This window comes from Halichoerus grypus, chromosome 3 (genome assembly GCF_964656455.1).
Source record: "Halichoerus grypus chromosome 3, mHalGry1.hap1.1, whole genome shotgun sequence".
Classification (NCBI taxonomy): Eukaryota; Metazoa; Chordata; class Mammalia; order Carnivora; family Phocidae; genus Halichoerus; species Halichoerus grypus.
This window is the reverse complement of record NC_135714.1, coordinates 88,050,333-88,068,423: the sequence shown is the minus strand read 5'-3', so window position 1 is coordinate 88,068,423 and position 18,091 is coordinate 88,050,333. Positions and strand designations below refer to the sequence as shown.

General features: G+C 39.5%; 1 protein-coding gene across 4 annotated transcripts in view; it reads right to left on the bottom strand.

Annotated features, from left to right (window-relative positions):
• SGMS2 (sphingomyelin synthase 2) overlaps positions 1-18,091 on the bottom strand; it is an 82,799-nt gene that overhangs the window by 21,784 nt on the left and 42,924 nt on the right. The window lies entirely within an intron of this gene.

Genomic DNA, 18,091 nt, shown 5'->3' with positions numbered 1-18,091 from the left:
CTACGTCACGTTGAGGGAACGCATTCTACTTGTTACTCAAAAGGTAAAATCCTACAATTGGCATGGTAAATTAGTACGGAACAACATTTTGAGACAAGCACTGCAAGATCTACCAGGCAGTAGAAACTGACACCCAGAGGACCAGCTCCCGGCACTCACCACCACGACACGGATGAGGAAAGGGTGCCTTTGGCTTAAGCTCCACAAGCTCCGGAGAGCCAAGACTTCTTCGCAACACAGAGCACCAAGCACCAACTCTTTTATACTGGTTAGCAACACGGCCCCAGCTGTTCTCAATTTAGGAAAGCAGTATTTTAGTCGTGCTGCAGAACCCAGCCACCTGAAGGAGTTTTCAAACCTCATAATTAGTCCCCGCCCTGAGTACACTGCACAACTTAAAGCATAATTCTTCACATTTTAAAGGCCTCCCTTTCAGGGGAACTTCAAGAAAAAATGGGGGGGGGGGGAATTCAAAGCAAGCTTTTATTTAATGAAAGAAAAAGGGGGAAAGGAAGCCTTTATTTAACGAAAGAAAAGGGGGAAAAGTTAAAATGGCAGAGTCAGTAAGTACAGGCAATATTTGTTGAGAGTATGTATGGCAAAGAGAGCGACCATAAGTGTTTCTTGTGCACCTGAACACCCCAGCGCTGAGGGAGCAATGGGGAGGCAATTAAAGGGAATTTAAAAAACACGGCTGACCTGAGCATTCATCCAAAGAGCTTGCAGTCTAACTGAAGAGACAGAACTCAAGTGACAAAAATCTACTGGGGAATGATCACTAGATAAAAATGTAGTTTTAGGGGCACCTGGGGGGGGGGTGCAGTCGGTTAAGCATCTGACTCTTGATTTTGCTTCAGGTTGTGATCTCAGGATCCTGAGATCGAGCCCCGAGTCAGGTCCTCACTCAGTGTGGAATCTGCTTACGATTCTCTCTCCCTCCCTCTGCCCCTCCTGCTCATTTTTTCCCTCTCTCTCTCAAATAAATCTTTTAGTGAAACAAAACAAAACAAAACAAGTGTACTTTTAGTTGTATCCCTGCTCCCCTAACAAGATGTGTCTACAGAGACGTACTGTCCTTTTCTGGGGAAGAGAAAGCATGAGGAAAGTTGGCCTGGAGAGAAATGGAGGGTCACTGGAGGATGGAGACGGGCTAAGAGGTATCACTGAGAAGCAGACATTGCACCTTTCTCTGGTCCCTGTGAAAAGCCACAGACACGAATACACTAGAGCAGGATGAGAAAGGACCAGTGCCCCTCTCGGGAAACCAGGATTGACAGATACTCTTTGTAGGACCCTCGCACAATGTTGTGGGAAGAGTAAGTATAGAGAAGAGGTGCGTCAGTAAGATATTTGCAAAAACAAACCTTTGACATCATGGATTACCACTTCTAACAGAGATGCCAAAACACTAACTCGGCCACTGCCTCTCTTCCCCAAGTCTAGACTAATCCACACATAGCATCTTACCAAATGCATCAAAATTCCCTCCAACTTTACTACTCCACATCTGCTCCTAGCCTGGTGTCCGTATGTGAAAGAAGCTTGAGATTTTTGAAGCCCAGGTCCACTGGGGGACATACTGACAGTTTTTATAAGGTAGCTATCCAGTTCTAGAACACAGAATGTAGAACAGAAGAAAATCCAATTAGTTACCTGTTTGGTTGTTGTTTGTTTGTTTGTTTCTTTTTCCCTAAGAGGAAGCACTCAGCTACCCACCTCATGGGACAACTGTGAGGATGACTGAAATAATTAATCACAAAGAGCTTTGTGCTCCTGGGAGTAAGAGCACTTTATGAGTGCCCATTTATCGTCATTAGTAGCAAGATTGATATTTTCCTTGGGATTTCATTAAGAAGACTGAATATACAAAGCACACTATCCTGTGTCCACCAATCTTGGGATACAACGCTTGTCATCAAGATGACGATTACAACATATTCATTCCTGTGGTGATCCTTTCCTACCAGTAAGTATCTGGGAAAGTGACAACAGCCACAATAGTTTCTCTCGATGGATAGCAATCCCATTAGTTCATTTGTTTAAGGTACTAATGCCAGAGCACAAGGCAGATGAAAAGCTTTCCAAGTCCTCTTACATTGCAAAATATCAGAAGCTAACCTAGAGAATATTTTAAAAGTTAAAGACCTCTATAGTCTAATCTTCCTTTGAAGGCAAGTGCAAAAACTCTGAAACTGTTAATACACTGATATTGTTAGGTTTGGGGGGGGGGCAAAGGATGATGTAGTCCAGAAATGCAAGGAAGGTTTCCAATTAGCAAAGGGCTGTAATAAAACACAAACATATGTAAATAGAAAAGATGATTATCTTGAGTGAGGTCAAAAAGGAATTTGATACAGATCAATATCCACTTGGTTTTGGGGGGAGAAAGTATTCAATAAAGGGAACAGAAGTACCTAAATAGAGTCACATTCTTCAATACCAGTCGCACGTCATATGTGTACCAATATCTAGTGGAAAAAGTCTTCCACTGTTACTCCTCTTTCTTTCTATCCCTAAATGAACTTTAGAATCTTTTTTGTCAAAATACAAGAAAACACACTATTAGCTGCTGTTTTGTTTCCATCACCTCTATTTCGTAAAGGGTTTGATATCACCATGTTCATACATACATTAGTCATTTCTCCTTAATAATCTCAATAGGATTTTACCTGTAATTTGACAAAATGATTCCAAGGTTCACACTGGTAGGTATTAGGCTATATTACATTAAGTAATAATGGGTAATAGCACCCAGTTATTCTGAGTTCATCCAAAGGAAATACGAATGTACACAAAATATTTCTACAAGTATGTTTTCAACAGTCATTTATAAGAGAAAAGTGAAAATGATCTAATATTCAACAACAGGGAATTAGTTAAATGAATCATGGTTATCGTAACATTATAAAATACTGTGTTTTGATATAGTAACTATAAAAGTATGAGACAAGTATATAAATACTACATAAGAAGGATGCATTATCCAATTAAATACAAACTTAGATCTGAATAGATGAGGAATCTCAATAATTCACGTCAGAGGTTATGGTTTTTAAAAAATGGGAAAGGGGCCACATGACAGATAGTCAAGGCTATCAGAAAAGGTACAAGTGTGAAACTCATGACGCACGCATCTCCTGGGCAGTCCTGACCCAAAGCTCGCTGACGGCATCCTGGACGGAGACTGAGTATAGACACGAGCTCCCGTTGGAGGGCTCAGAAATGCTCTGCTTGCTGAATGCCAGCCTCGTTGTGCACTGGAGTGGTTCAGAAGACATATTAAATATGTAAATATAGTTTAAAAATTAAGGAAATTTATCTAAGTTTAAATATGGATTTTAATGTTTATAAAGAGGTATCTTTTGAAGAAAGAAGTTAGACATCAACGAAAGAAAATGTGTTTAACATTTACAAGTTGGAATTATGAATAAAAGAAATTTATACATGGAGCTTAAAGGCTTAGGAAAAACTAGGTCTTGAAACAAGTTTATTGAATTGAAAAGCAATGGAAACAAACACCTGATAAGTTTCTTAACAGACATAAAAGCTTTCTCAAACTTAAAAAAAACTCAGATGACACCACAAAGCCATTAAAAAGTTGTAGAATAAAACAGCCATGCATAGTTCTCAGAAAAAAATACTTATCTAATTAACAATCTTCTTAATTAACAATCTTAGAGCTTAGCTTTCTTATAAAACTCCTCACCTAAAATGAGTAAGTAATAATATGCTTGCAGATAACGAGGGCATCATTATCAGTCATGGGGTTCTATTTCAAGCACTCACAAAATTTGCTAAATATTTTTATTAACGAGTTCTTGAAAACTGAAAAAAGTCTATAGCTTACTAACAAATTATCATGTATTTTTGTGAAAGACTTTCCCAACAAAAGTAACACGAGTGCTTGTCAGACCTTTGTAATAAGTTTTTATTCCGCCACTAGATCTCACATCTGTATAGGCATGATGAAGACTTCAAACTAGGGAAATGGGCAGGCTTTGTAGGGTGACAACACTCTGGGAATGGATTGGAAAAAGAATTTTTTTAATTTAAAAGATAAAACCGAACTTCTGAATTTTGGGAGAGAGATGCTTGGGTAGAGGACAGATGTTTTGATTTCTGGTACTGATTTACTATCCCTTATTAGGGAAGGTTGGACATTAGTCCCGTATCCAGTTGTTATAAGAGAAAGCTCCAGCCTACAGCAGTGGTTGCCTGGGAATGCTGGTGGGAATGCAGAGTGACTGCCAATGGGCTGGAAGTTTCTTTTGGGCGGATGGAAAGGTCCTAAATTAGACAGGGATGATGGTTCACAATTCTGTAAATTTACTAAAAATCATTTAATTGTGCCTTTAAATGAATTTTATACTATGTGAGTAATAACTCCATTAAGCTTCTTAAAAAAAAAAAAAAATACAGCCTCGAGGTAAGTTGTTTCTAAGGAACCAGAAAACCAAGGGCTAGTCCACACTCTGTTATATATTCCATGCTCATGTATCCCTGTCAAGTACAGTACTCATCAGCTGAGCACTTCTTTAGCAGTGATTCTGCAATACACATTTCTCAGTTTTCTACAGACAACATCAAGAACCAACCAATGAAAATCAAACCGCTTAAGAAAATTTGTGTAAACTATGCTCAAAAAAAACCCTTGTAACTAAATAATATGAAGTGACCAAAAAAGATGGATTTTCTCTAACATAATCAAAATTTACTGAGTTGTATTCAAAGAAAACACCAGATGGTCCGTTTCTTTCTCACACACACATAAAAAAGGTCACTTTAAGTGGTGAGGTAGACAATTTAATACTTGTTGAGAGGAATACTTATTTACACAGAGCAAATATTAGCTGTGTAAATTGGAAAACAATAAATCGTGGGACTGGGAGTATTTCACAAGAAGGGATAATCTCCAGGCCATAATGCAGCATGAGAGGGGGGTAGTACTCAGCCTGTATTGTTTCTGACTTAAGTTTGATACAATAAAGTACCTTCCCTAAGATCTGACTTGCAAAATGTTCCACAGCATGTTTTAAAAATCTGGCTTCTATTTTCTAACTGCTATTCTTTTTTTTTTTTTTTTTTTTTAAGATTTATTTATTTATTTATTTGAGAGAGAGGGAGAGAGAGTGCAAGCAAGCACTGGGAGAGGGGCAGAGAGAATCTCAACATACTCGGCACTGAGTTCAGAGCCTGATGTGGGGCTCGATCTCATGTCCCTGAGATCAAGACCTGAGCTGAAGCCAAGAGTGGGACGCTTAACTGAGCCACCTACGTGCCCCCAAGCTGCTATTCTTTTTATTGCAACGGCTGCAGAATTCTGATGATCAGATCTGATTCCAGTGTCTTTTGGAAAGACAAAACCGCCACCCTGGGATTGGGGACTGAGGTTCTCCAATAGGAGGAGGGGACTCAGCTGGAGTCACAGGGAAAGACAAGGTGACCATCCATGGTACAATGTGGAACATGTGGTGAGGCAAATAAATGAATAAGTGAATGAGGGTGTAGACAGGTTAGACAGACACACTAGATACATAGGTACACAGATAGATTGACTGACCGGGAACCTGCAGATAGAAAAGGACTATAAAACGAGGTCACAGACTAGGGAATATTTAAAATACCTCTTTAACTTCCTTTAGATATACTCTAAATCAGACATTCTAGAGTTAAGGGGTAGAGTTGGGGACACATCAAGCACTTTGCCCAAAGGCTGGCTTGTGCTTGCCCTAAGCCCCTTTCCTCACCTCCATTCTAGATACATCTAGGAAAGCTTAGAGAGTTTCTCGAGGGTGGGGATAGAGGGACTCCCTTGATCTTGTCTTCTTCCTTTATCTGTAGTTTTCGGTATTCTGTACACGAGGCTAGAATTTTCTACTTCCCACTCGTCTTTTCTGAACTCACTGCCAGTGAAGTATGATATACCCAAGGTCTCGGAGAATAAGCTGGGTTGAAGTCTTGCCTTTGTGTCAAAAATGCTTATCTACTTTAGCGCGTGAGCAAAAGAAGGCCCCTCTTGTTTAAACAGCCATGTGTGCTCTTGATAATCTGAACTGTAATTATGCCATAATTAGAATAGATGTTTGGTCACTAGCATCATTCCCGCTGCCCCTACCCCCCTCCAACCAGCAGTACCTGCTCCCTGTTTAATGGTCAAACAAAAACAGCCAGAACTTGGTTAGTATCAACACCCTGGGGGCTTTATCAGAAAGGTTAAATCTACAGCGTAACGAAACAACAGTGATAATGATCTGCTTCTACATTCCTATTCTTGCTTATATACCCCAAAGATTAATATACTTAGAAACTGATGCCCTTGGGTTTTAGTACTTATTACTCTGGACTAGGAGCACAGATGACCTATTGAAATGAGGACTTTTCTGGAAGCCGCAAAAACTCCATTTAATATTTTAAAAATATATTTAAGTCTGATATTGGAGCTTATATTTTCTCCTAAGAACCGGTGGCAGGTCTAAAAGAAAAGCAGAAGCTTGGTTGAACAGTTTCACATACTCTCCAAAACACACAACATATTCTAGTGGTATTAGAAGACCTACTTCTAATTAAGTAAATAGATCACAGTCAACAGTATATTTCCTCATCACAAAAACAAAAATGTTTTTAGATTTGGAAGCATATCTGATTACTGCAAAACCATGATAAAAAATGAGAAGGAAAAAAAGAACAGTTCCTTAAAAATAATTTTATAATTCTCTAATAAAGCTCCTTTATTCCATGTCCTTCAGATTACTTAGAAATACACCTATCGAGGTTTCTGGGTGGCTCAGATAGTTAAGCATCTGCCTTCAGCTCAGGTCATGATATCAGGGTCCTGGGATCGAGTCCCGAGTCAGGCTCTCTGCTCAGTGGCGAGTCTGCTTCTCCCTCTCCCTCTGTGAGCTCTCTTGCTTTCGCTCTCTCTCAAATAAATAAGTAAAATCTTAAAAAAAAAAAAAAAGAAAAAGAAAAAGAAATACACCTATTGATTTCTCCCTCTACCACATGGTGACCAAACTGTGGGGATATTTTATAAAATTTCATAGCCTATTTAAATGGGTATTTAAAAACAACATCTTGAAACTTTGCTTGCTGTTTCAACTAGCTCGCTGTTTACTAGAATATTACCGCTTTGAGACTTGAGTGAAATCACCTGCAAGCAAGAACGCCAGAAGGGAGTCAACTGATCTTGCTATAGAGTGGAGGCAAAGGTGAAGCTTTCGGAGAAGCATTTAACCAGGAACTTGCAGTTAGGACATCCTGTGGTTACAGCAGAGGGCAGATGCCGAAGAACGGGAGGCTTACTCAATGCCCAGTGCTGTTGTAGAAACGACACCCAGACACACTCCAATACAATTTCCTTGAAGAGGTCTAAAGTCTAGTTTTGATATGTATTTAAAATACAATGGTTATTGTATTTCTGGTTAGTGCTGCGCCAACAAAGGAGTTCAAGAAACAGCTTAATACGTACAATCTGAGAGATTTAGGGGTACGGGCACTTCCTTGTAGCAAGAATTAACCGCTGAAAAATTAAAGAGAAGGAAGCTTCTAGAATCTGCACCTCCAGCAGGTTTGCCCCATCTGCTTCTTGCGATTTAGGTGTGGCGTTATATAGGCCTCGGTAGAGGGCAAAGGTGCGTGGGGAGCATGAAGGCAAGGCATGTCTTTGTGTTTTAAAGTCCTGTGCTCCAGCCCACCTGGGTTCCTCAAGGCAGAGCAAGGTTTTCACTATAAGGCAAGGAAAAAATAGGGAAGGAAAGAGACCAGGGAAGACCCAGAAAGGTCTGTATAAAGCCTACATTTCTCATTTTCTTATGCCAACCACAACAATGTTCTTTTGCATGACTGGCCGAACAAGCCCCTGCTTTCTGGTCTGAGGCTATAAAAAGCAATACCTTCTCCAAAGTCATTAAGGTCACTATATTTGGCTCTAGTTTCTCTCAGAATTTAAGCTGCCATGTTGTATTTAAATACATTATTTGTTTCTCAAAAGCACTTACTTGACCAATGCTCCTAATCTAGGATTTTATTCCTGCAAAAAACCTAATAATGATGATTCATGTTTCCCAATTTTGGGTCCTTGAAGAGGGACCCAGATTTCCAAACCCAATCCAACACAAGGATTAGCACACTTTGGGGGAAAGGCAGCAAAAAAAGTAACTTAAAAGATTAAAAACCCGAGTCTAACAATGCCATTTTAACAATTTCAAGGAATGCAACAATTTCAGTGTTATATTGGTGCCTGAAATATATCTATAAAATATCTACCTATTGAATTTTCATTTATCCTAATGAATGAAAAAGAAACTGTCACAAAGTGTACATTTCCATAATTATTACCAGAAAGCTGGCATATTAAAAATTTTTCATTGGGAGGAAATAAAGAAATCTGGTTTATACACCATTAGATTTAAATATTGTCTTAGTAAATACTAGTGGCTAAGTATCTGAATACTCAAAATGACTGCCACCGGACATGGTCTGCTAGGGAAAAGGAGGTTCTTTAGAACTAAATCCAACGTGTTCAGCAAGAGCAAATGATCAAGCAATCTTCAGCTGCATCAAAACGTTGTGATCACAAGGTTTAGTGCTCCCCTCCAGTGCCTCTTTGCACTCCCCAAGCTATAAACTGCCCTTACACAGATGGACACACTTCTCTCTCAAAACAGGACACAGCTCACTCCAGACTTTTGTCTACTCTGCTAAAGACCCCCTGAATGGAGCTTGAGCACTCCACCACAAAGCCTAGGGGTTGCTGGTATAGTAAGGATCGTGGAGTGGATGTATATACACCACTGATTACGTAGTGATCCTTAGCCAATTGCCTGTTTCCCTTCAGCAAAAATCTAGAACAGGATACACAGCTCTTATTTTGTATTTCTTTTACGTATACCATAACATGAGACACTTAGTTCCAACATACCTAAGCTGTCCCTCCAGGAGATAATTAGAAAAAGAGGGAAGAGTTTGGGGGGGTGGAAAAAAGTGATAGCAGAAAAAGAGTAAGAGGGATGCCTGGGTGGCTCAGTCTGTTAAGCATCTGCCTTCGTTCGGCTCAGGTCATGATCCCAGGGTCTTGGGATCGAACCCCGCGTCGGACTCCCTGCTCAGCGGGGAGCCTGATTCTCCCTCTGCCTACTGCTTCCCCTGCTTGTTCTTTCTCTCTCTCTGACAAATAAATAAAATCTTTAAAAAAAAAAAAGAAAAAGAGTAAGAGTTTTTACAATGAAGCCTTAAAAGAGAAAAAAAAAATATGGAAAAGCATAGACATCAGGGCTGCACTTAAATGGCTCTTAGGGACCCAAAGTAAATTTTGATCTGTGTAAGGGCAGTTTATAGCTTGGGGAGTGCAAAGAGGCACTGGAGGGGAGCACTGATCCTTGTTATCAAAAGCAGGACAGCCCTGAGTATTTGGATGGGGAACCAAACTGTAGGCACTGGGGGTAGGCGTGGTGACCCAGCAACCCAGTGCTGGAAGTCTGGGGACTACCTAGGCTGGAACATTTCTACCATAACAACAGAAACATAATCACAACGAAAACTTAGCATGTGAAAAAGGTCAGATATTCATTTAGCTCAAACTATTACATGTAAACAAATATATAATTATCACATAAATATACACAAATTCTATATAAAGAATATAGAAAATATAATTATGATTCTTTAATCCAGGCTTCCACATGGGGCCTTGGCTCTCCACTTTCTTTGTGCATGAAGTCAGCTTTTCATTCTCACATTCTTTACGTTAAAGCCAGGTGATTTCAGGACCCCCACCGGGAAAGTCCACCCTTAAATGCAACAGGGAGAGCATGGAAAGAGACAGTTTGGGAACAGAGAATCACTTTGGCTGGGCTATCCACAGGGCAAGTGGAAAATGGGCCGGAAAGGAAACACAAGGAAGGGATAAAATTGCTACGGCCTGTCTCATAGCCAGAACTCATTTCCTTACTTCCTATTTGGAGCTGATTTCCCCCACACCTCCTCTGACATATCCTAGGCAAAAGAGTTCCTGTGACCAAGTATCTCCCAATTACTAATAACAAAAACTTCCTACAGAATGTCTCATTGACAGATTAACACACCAACTTCTACCCTATTGTCATGGCTGGATAAGAACACTAGAAAGTGACCTTGAAACAAAGTCCAGTAAATTATAATTTAAGCTATAATTGAAAAGGAGCATAAAAACTGCAATGGGGGGGCGCCTGGGTGGCTCAGTCAGGCGTCCAACTCTTGATTTTGGCCTTGGGTCATGATCTCAGGGTCGTGGGATTGAGCCCTGTGTAGGGCCCCGCACTGAGCAAGGAGCCTACTTGGATTCTCTCCACCCCGACCCCCCCACCCTGCCTCTCACATGCTCTCTCTCTAAAAACAAAACAAAAACAAAGAACCTGCAATGAATTGCTGGTAGGATCAGAAATTGGTATAATTCTTTTGAAATTCTGTCTCTTTTTAAACATGACAAGAACTCTAGAAATGCTGATACCTTTTGACATAGTAACTCTACTACTGAGAATTTATTTTAGAACATGTCTTAAAGAATTCAGAAAAAACAGTATCCAAAAATATATTCAGTGAAACAACAATCTAAATGTCTACAGGAGACATTTAGAAGCATCTGTGAAGTACATTAAAACATATATAATACATTAAATACATCTAAATATCTGTAGTAGACATTTTGAAGCATCCACGAAATAGATTCAATTTATTGTTTAAAAAACAGCACCTGGGGCACCTGGATGGCTCAGTCAGTTAAGCCTCCGACTCTTGTTTTGGCTCAGGTCATGATCTTGGGGTCGTGAGCCGGAGCCCCAGGTCAACCTCTGCACTCAACAGGGAGTCTGCTTGAGATTCTCTCCCTCTGCCCCTCCCCCTGCACTCTTTCTCTCTCTTCCTAAAATAAATAAATTTTAAAAAAAGCACCATATTATTTTCATAAAAATGTAAATGTATGAATTTTTAAAAACCAAGATAATAAATACACCAAAAGAATGTCAGCTGTAAATGCTGGTGGTGAGATTTACCAATTATTTTTATTTTCTTCTGTACTTTCTTATTTTCTCCAAATCTTCTGTGATAAAAGTAGTCACCCACATATTTGAAAAACTATTTTCAAAGAGTTCTCTGAAGATTATGCTTATGATTTTAATGATGAGGAAATGCAGTATGATTTCAGCAATGTAAAGATGTACATTACATAGATATAGAAAAAAATCTGAAGAAAATAGACCAAATATTAATACTGCTTGATGAATTTAAGATGATTTTAATTTTGTCCTTACTCCACGTTATATTTTCTAATTTTCCACATTAATCATTCTTATTATAATCAAGGAAATGCTGATGGCTATTTTTAACTACAATAGTACTGACAGAGTTAAAAGGGAGAATGTGCTAGTTTTTAAAAAGGTATTTTGTGTTGTACAATTTCAAGTATGCAAAAAATGCATGTATAGAAGAGTCAGCACAAACGCTAAAATATTAATGGTTGCAAGTGGTAGGAGTATGAGATTTTTTTCCTTCCTACATTTGTGTACAGTCCACATTTAAAAATGTTTTCATTATAAATGTATTATTCTATAGCTAAAAGTATCTCAAACCATGCATAGCTGTTGCTGTTGCTTTCAGGGAGGTACTTATCAACGGAAATCTCTTTATTTCCTGGCTTCCCTCAGCCTCAATTAAGTGCAATAAAAAATACAAGTCCACAATGTTGCATTTTTAGAAGCATCGGCATTGTTGCTGCTGCTGGGGAGAGCCCGTAAACTAACAGCTGTTTGAAGTGTTACAGCCCCAACGTGACATACACATACAATTAAATTAGTCTTAGGATCAGCTTTCAAAAAGAGACTTAACTGTACCGCAGTGTGGTATCTTCTGCAGGGTTTATTTGCAATAAAGGGGTGAGGGCTGCCTTATACATTTCCATATAATGGATGTCACTCAATATTTCACAAAGCAAAACCAGTCACTAATTCTGTATTGTTTCCCCTGAATAAAACCAGGGGCCGAATAGCGGAGAATCAAGTCAAACCAGATTTGATAGGAGACAATTCAGTCAAAAATGCAAATCCCCAAGCCCTCTTTTCAAATATTGGTAGTTTTCGTGCACTGTGGATGCTTTATAAGCTTGTGTACTTAAGCATTTTATTTTATTTATTTATTTTTTAAAGATTTTATTTATTTGACAGAGACACAGTGAGAGAGGGAACACAAGCAGGGGGAGTGGGAGAGGGAGAAGCAGGCTTCCCGCGGAGCAGGGAGCCCGATGCGGGGCTCGATCCCAGGACCCTGGGACCACGACCTGAGCCGAAGGCAGACGCTTAACGACTGAGCCACCCAGGCACCCCTTAAGCATTTTAAAAACCTTTTTTCCTGATATTTGGTGGATTTTTGCTTTATTGTACTCATTATCAATTCATAGTTTTTGTCCTCTGTTCTATGTGGCAGTAAAACTTCAGAAATAACCTGAAATTGCCTGATGATCAGTTAAATAAATTGTGGTTTTCAAAGCAGTCTCTATTCCATATAAAAAAGTTATTTTTAAAAATTGAAAGAATGATTGGGGGCGCCTGGGTGGCGCAGTTGGTGAAGTTGATTTTGGCTCAGATCTGATCTCAGGGTCGTGAGACTGAGACCCGTGACAGGCTCCATGCTCAGTGCAGAGTCTGCTTGGGTTTCTCTCTCCCTCTCCCTCAGACCCTCCCCCACCCCACTAAAATAAATAGATAAATCTTTAAAAAAATTTAAAAAAATAAAAATTAAAAGAATGATTGGGAATAGTCACTTAAACCAGTTTGTAAAAATCCATAAATATTACTAACAATCCCAAGTACTACAAAATTCTAATTTCATATCTTTTTTTTTTTTTTTTTAATTATATTAGTGCTTTCTCCCCTAATTCCAAAAGCCATATATTACACACTTTGGAATCACTTCTAGGAATTTGTCTGAAGATAAATGAGAAGAACGGTTTTCCAAATCTACTCATCAGAATTTTGGGGCAACAGATGCATTTTAAAATTCAGAGCTTTGACTTTCAGAAAAACCGTATGTAGTTACAGCATATATTAGGTCTCACAGCTCACCACTACCCCCTTGCTGGACCTGGGAAACACCAGATACTCAAACCTTGATACATCTGAATGAGACATATGAAAATATTCACACCAAGCTGGGTAAATAAAGACTATGAAGAGCTTTTGGTGAGTTCAAGAAGTGTTCAGACCCCAAGGGTTACTGAGGGAAGGAGGGGAGGTAGAGGAAATAGGAGAGGGGGAGGAGGGGAGGAGGAACAGACAAGAGGGGAGGACCTTTAGTTTTTGGAAATTTAATAGATAAGTGATTCTGGACCTGTAAGACTGAAACCACACTGTCCATCAAGATGGGACTAGTTGGGGCGCCTGGGTGGCTCAGTCGTTGGGCATCTGCCTTCGGCTCAGGTCATGGTCCCAGGATCCTGGGATCAAGCCCCTCATCGGGCTCCCTGCTCGGCGGGAAGCCTGCTTCTCCCTCTCCCACTCCCCCGGCTTGTGTTCCTTCTCTTGCTGTGTGTCTCTCTCACTCTGTCAAATAAATAAATAAAATCTTTGAAAAAAAAAAGATGGGGCTAGTTACATTGTAAATATGTTTTATTTGTACAATAAAATACTATCATACCATCATACCATGTTAGGTGAAGAAAGTAAGTTGCAAAATGGTGTACATATACAGCATGATTCTTTATTGTGGGGGAAAAACTGTGCTGCATACGTAAATAAACTATGTGTACATAAATAACCTGGTTACTGGAAAGGTGATATTACATGGAACACTTTACCTTTTTGTACTGACAAAATAAATAAGCAGCATGTTTTGATTTTACTGCCTAAAAAGACAAAGATAATTACTCACTCAAGGGTAGTCAGCGTCTATTCTAGGAAATACTGTAGGGCTACCACAGTTTAAAAAAAGTCACTTCCCTCTCAGAGCTTCCATTCTGCTAACTATGTACAACAACAACAACAACAAAAAGATTTAAATTATTGTGAAAAAAATAAAACAGGATGGGGAAAGAGAGTAACAGGAGGGATATTCAAACTGGATCTTTGGGCTAATGAGGTAACAGTCCATTTAAACATTTTACATGAATACTCTTCATCAGAAAAAAAACAAAACAAAACAAGAGGCGCCTGGGTGGCTCAGTCGGTTAAACCGCTGCCTTTAGCTCAGGTCATGATTCCAGAGTCCTGGAATCGAGCCCCGCGTTGGGCTCCCTGCTCATACAGGAAGCCTACTTCTCCCTCTCCCTCTCTGCTCCCCCTGCTTGTACACTCTCTCTCTCTGTCTCTCTCTTGCTATCTCTTTGTGTCAAATAAATAAATAAAATCTTAAAAAAACAAAACAAAACAGTATATCATCCAGTCAAAGGTATATCAAGAATATCTATGTTCCGGGGCGCCTGGGTGGCTCAGTCGTTGGGCGTCTGCCTTCAGCTCAGGTCATGATCCCAGGGTCCTGGGATTGAGCCCCGCATCGGGCTCCCTCCTCAGCGGGAAGCCTGCTTCTCCCTGTCCCACTCCCCCTGCTTGTGTTCCCTCTCGCTGTGTCTCTCTCTGTCAAATAAATAAATAAAATCTTTAAAAAAAAAGTGTATCTATGTTCCAACCTGCTGAAACCCAATTCATGTAAATAGCTTCTATAAACCTATACAAGTACAAATTTTTAAAACTTTTAAAAAGGGATTCCACTGGAAATGCTCCAATAATTACTCAATTATGGATTTTTGCCTTTGAGTTCTTTTCCATTTTTAACAGACCAAAATAATACGTGTTTAATATTCTAATTATATTCATCATCATAATGGACTTTTAACTGCTCACCCCAGTGCTGTCTTCTAAGAAATGTTTAACCCACATGAGACTTTGAAGGAAAGGTTAAAGATGCAATTTTATAATCACAGGAAGAATAAAAACAAAGGCATTATGTGGGAACAGAAAGGTTGAAGGTAGCAAATACCTAATGAAGATTTAGAATTCAATTAGACTTACAGTGCAGAAATTTTATCATTGAATCCTAATAGGTAGGATAGAAACTACGGATGTAGAAAATTTCAAAAACCGTACCCCAAGGTTAATGACACAGAGTGACCAAACTCAAGATAAGCAATCCTCAAGGGTTAAATATGTAGTAACTGCTACACTCACTGTTGAAAGCCTGGAAGGTAAGGCAAACACATGGATGGCTAACACAGAAGACAGAATTATTTCTGGCCTTCCGTTCTGTGCAGAATTTGGCTCGAAATGCAAAGGAAGGTAGAAGAGAAGGCTGGCTCCTATTCTCACGGGATTTTTTGGTTAAGTAACTCCCCCCAATCTCTCCAACCAGAAGTGACTTAAAAAAGACCAAAGAGCAATAAAAACAACTTTTATAAATTAGATTAGAGCCTGAAATAACATTTGAAGTTTTGTAAAACCATACACCAGACAAGTAAAAATGAAAAGAAAATTCAAATAATAAACATAAAATGGGGGAGGAGGGAAAGACTGGAGAGATAGATATAGACGAATATTAAAATATAATGTAACAGGAATTTTAAAAGTCTAGATAAATAGATAAAAACTGAGAAAGTTTTTAAAAAGTAAAAAAAAAATTTTTTTAGTAGCCTCTAAAAATGCCAAGCTCTACTGGGTGTTGTATGGAAGTGTTGAATCATTATATTGTACACCTGAAACTAATATTACACTGTATGTTAACTAACTGGAATTTAAATATTTCTAAAAAATAAAAATGCCAAGCTCTACAAATCAGTAGTGAATAGAAAATCAGTGAAGTAGTTATCCTACTCAGTTTAGCACTGGTCTATCATTGGAAGTAAACTATGGTCAGAATTATTTTCTAGAGAGTGAAGCAGATTTAGAAAAACACAGGATGATCAAAAGCACTGTCTCTAAACCTGAACATGATGCCACGAGGTAGCCAGGAAACACTATAAACTCAACGTTCAATTAGCATCTAGCATCGGGAAGCTGAAAGATGTAATTCCATACTTAATCTTATTTCCACTGAATCTAATTTTCAGTGATGACCCTACATAAATAAAAGTATTTGACTATAAATAATTACCTGAAATTCTTTTTTTAAAAAATATACTTATGCTATCAAAAACCTTTTTTTAAAAAAAACTGAAACAAAGTAACAGGCTAGAAAAGTGGTTCCCCCCCCACTTTGGCCTTTTTTTTCTTTGCTTCTAACATCTCCTGTAGCATAATCTGCAGCAATCTTAGGCGATTAGGAGCCCACTTCCGAAGCTTATACTGAACGAGACCAAAAATTACATTCTGGTTAATATGTATCTATACTTCAGAGGCACATTTTAAGAATGTCAAAAAGGATTACAGGTTGATGAGGAACATTTGAAGGAAGACTGAATTCCATCTGGGGGGGTTTACCGGATAAATAAAATCTCAGCTATCATCTCAGCTTCCAACTCCCTCCTCTGCTCGCTGACAATCACTCCAGGTCCTATGCATTTTAATCCTCCATCGATCTACTTAACTGCTCTCTCCAGCTTAGTTCAGGTCCCAAACATCCTTCCTTACAGAGGGCAGGATATCCATAGCCACAACAAATTTTAAATGGATTAAATCCATCCACCAAAAAAGATACATAAAAAATCATTTTTTAAATAAAAAGAAAGCCGATATAGTTCTAGGAGTATCAAGCACCACTAGTGTTTTGTACCATGAGAGCACGAAGCGAAAATAGCGCGAGAGCAGCTCGCTAAGAAGATGGAAAGTCATGAACAATCCCGCCCAAGGAGAAAGCGAAGGGCCACTGTATCTGTAGGGGAAGGACTGACCATACCGGCTTTTGGGGCAGCCCTCCCTTCCTCCGTCCCTCTCTGGTTTGGTTCCCGGTCCATTTCCTACTTTCCTGGCTTCTTTCAAGCCCTTAAATGGCTCTCCATGGCCCAAATCCATTGCTTATTTTGACTTTAAAAACAAACTGACAACAGAACCTTTCAAACATGTTCTACCGAAAGTGGAGAGAACAGTGTAGCGAACCTTATCGGCCACAACAACTGTCACAGGAAATCTTTTTCATCATCCCCCGCCCAGGATTTTTTTGAAGCAATCCCAGATATCTCTTCATCTCATCCGTACATATTTCAGTCTGCCTCTTTAAGATAAAGCTTCTCTTTAAAACAAACCAACAAAACACCTTACTGCCATTGTTTCCGCTAAACAAAATTACCATAATGATAAATACCCAGTCAGGTGACCTTTCCCCAGTCGTCTTATTTTTTTTCTCCAGACTATTCTCAGAGTGTTGCCTCCTCCTGACATTTGCCAGTGCTTGCAAGGACCTTTATAATCTGGCCTCTGCCTTCCTTTACAGGCTCAGTTTTTGAGATGAGTTTTTTTCCTGTCCCTAAATCTTGTGCTTCCAGTGACATTTACTTAACTTCTGTTCCCTTCACATGCAATATTCCCTCTCATCAGGCCTTTACATATAGTTTTTTTTTTTTTTTTTAGCTGTCTAATCCTCCTCTCACTTCTACCCCCTTGCTTACATACCTGCCTCTCACATGCCAATGTCATTTCGTCCAAGAAACCTCTCCTGCTACAATTCCTGGACCCAGAAATGAACTGTCAGACAGCACTCCTGGCCCAGTGAGGTTACCAAGCCCAGTCTCCCCTCTCCCCAAGTCCCCAGTTTTTTTTTTTTTTACGGTTTTTTAAAATTTATTTATTTGCCACAGAGAGACAGAGAGAGCAGAGGCAGGGCAAGCGGCAGAGGGAGAGGAAGAAGCAGACTCCCCGCTGAGCAGGGAGCCCGACACAGGGCTCGATCCCAGGACACAGAGATCATGACCTGAGCAGATCATGACCTGAGTGGAAGGCAGACGCTTAACCGACTGAGCCACCCAGGCGCCCCCCCCCCCCCCGGCCAAGTCCCTATTTAAAAACAAATGCCAAAAAAAAAAAAAAAAATTGCCAATTTATAACTTCTGGCTTGTTAGAAATTAACCTCTCTGGGGGTCCTTTGTGTCCAACATTTTCATGGTATGCCCAGCATTCTTCACATAGGGCTTCTGACCTATGTA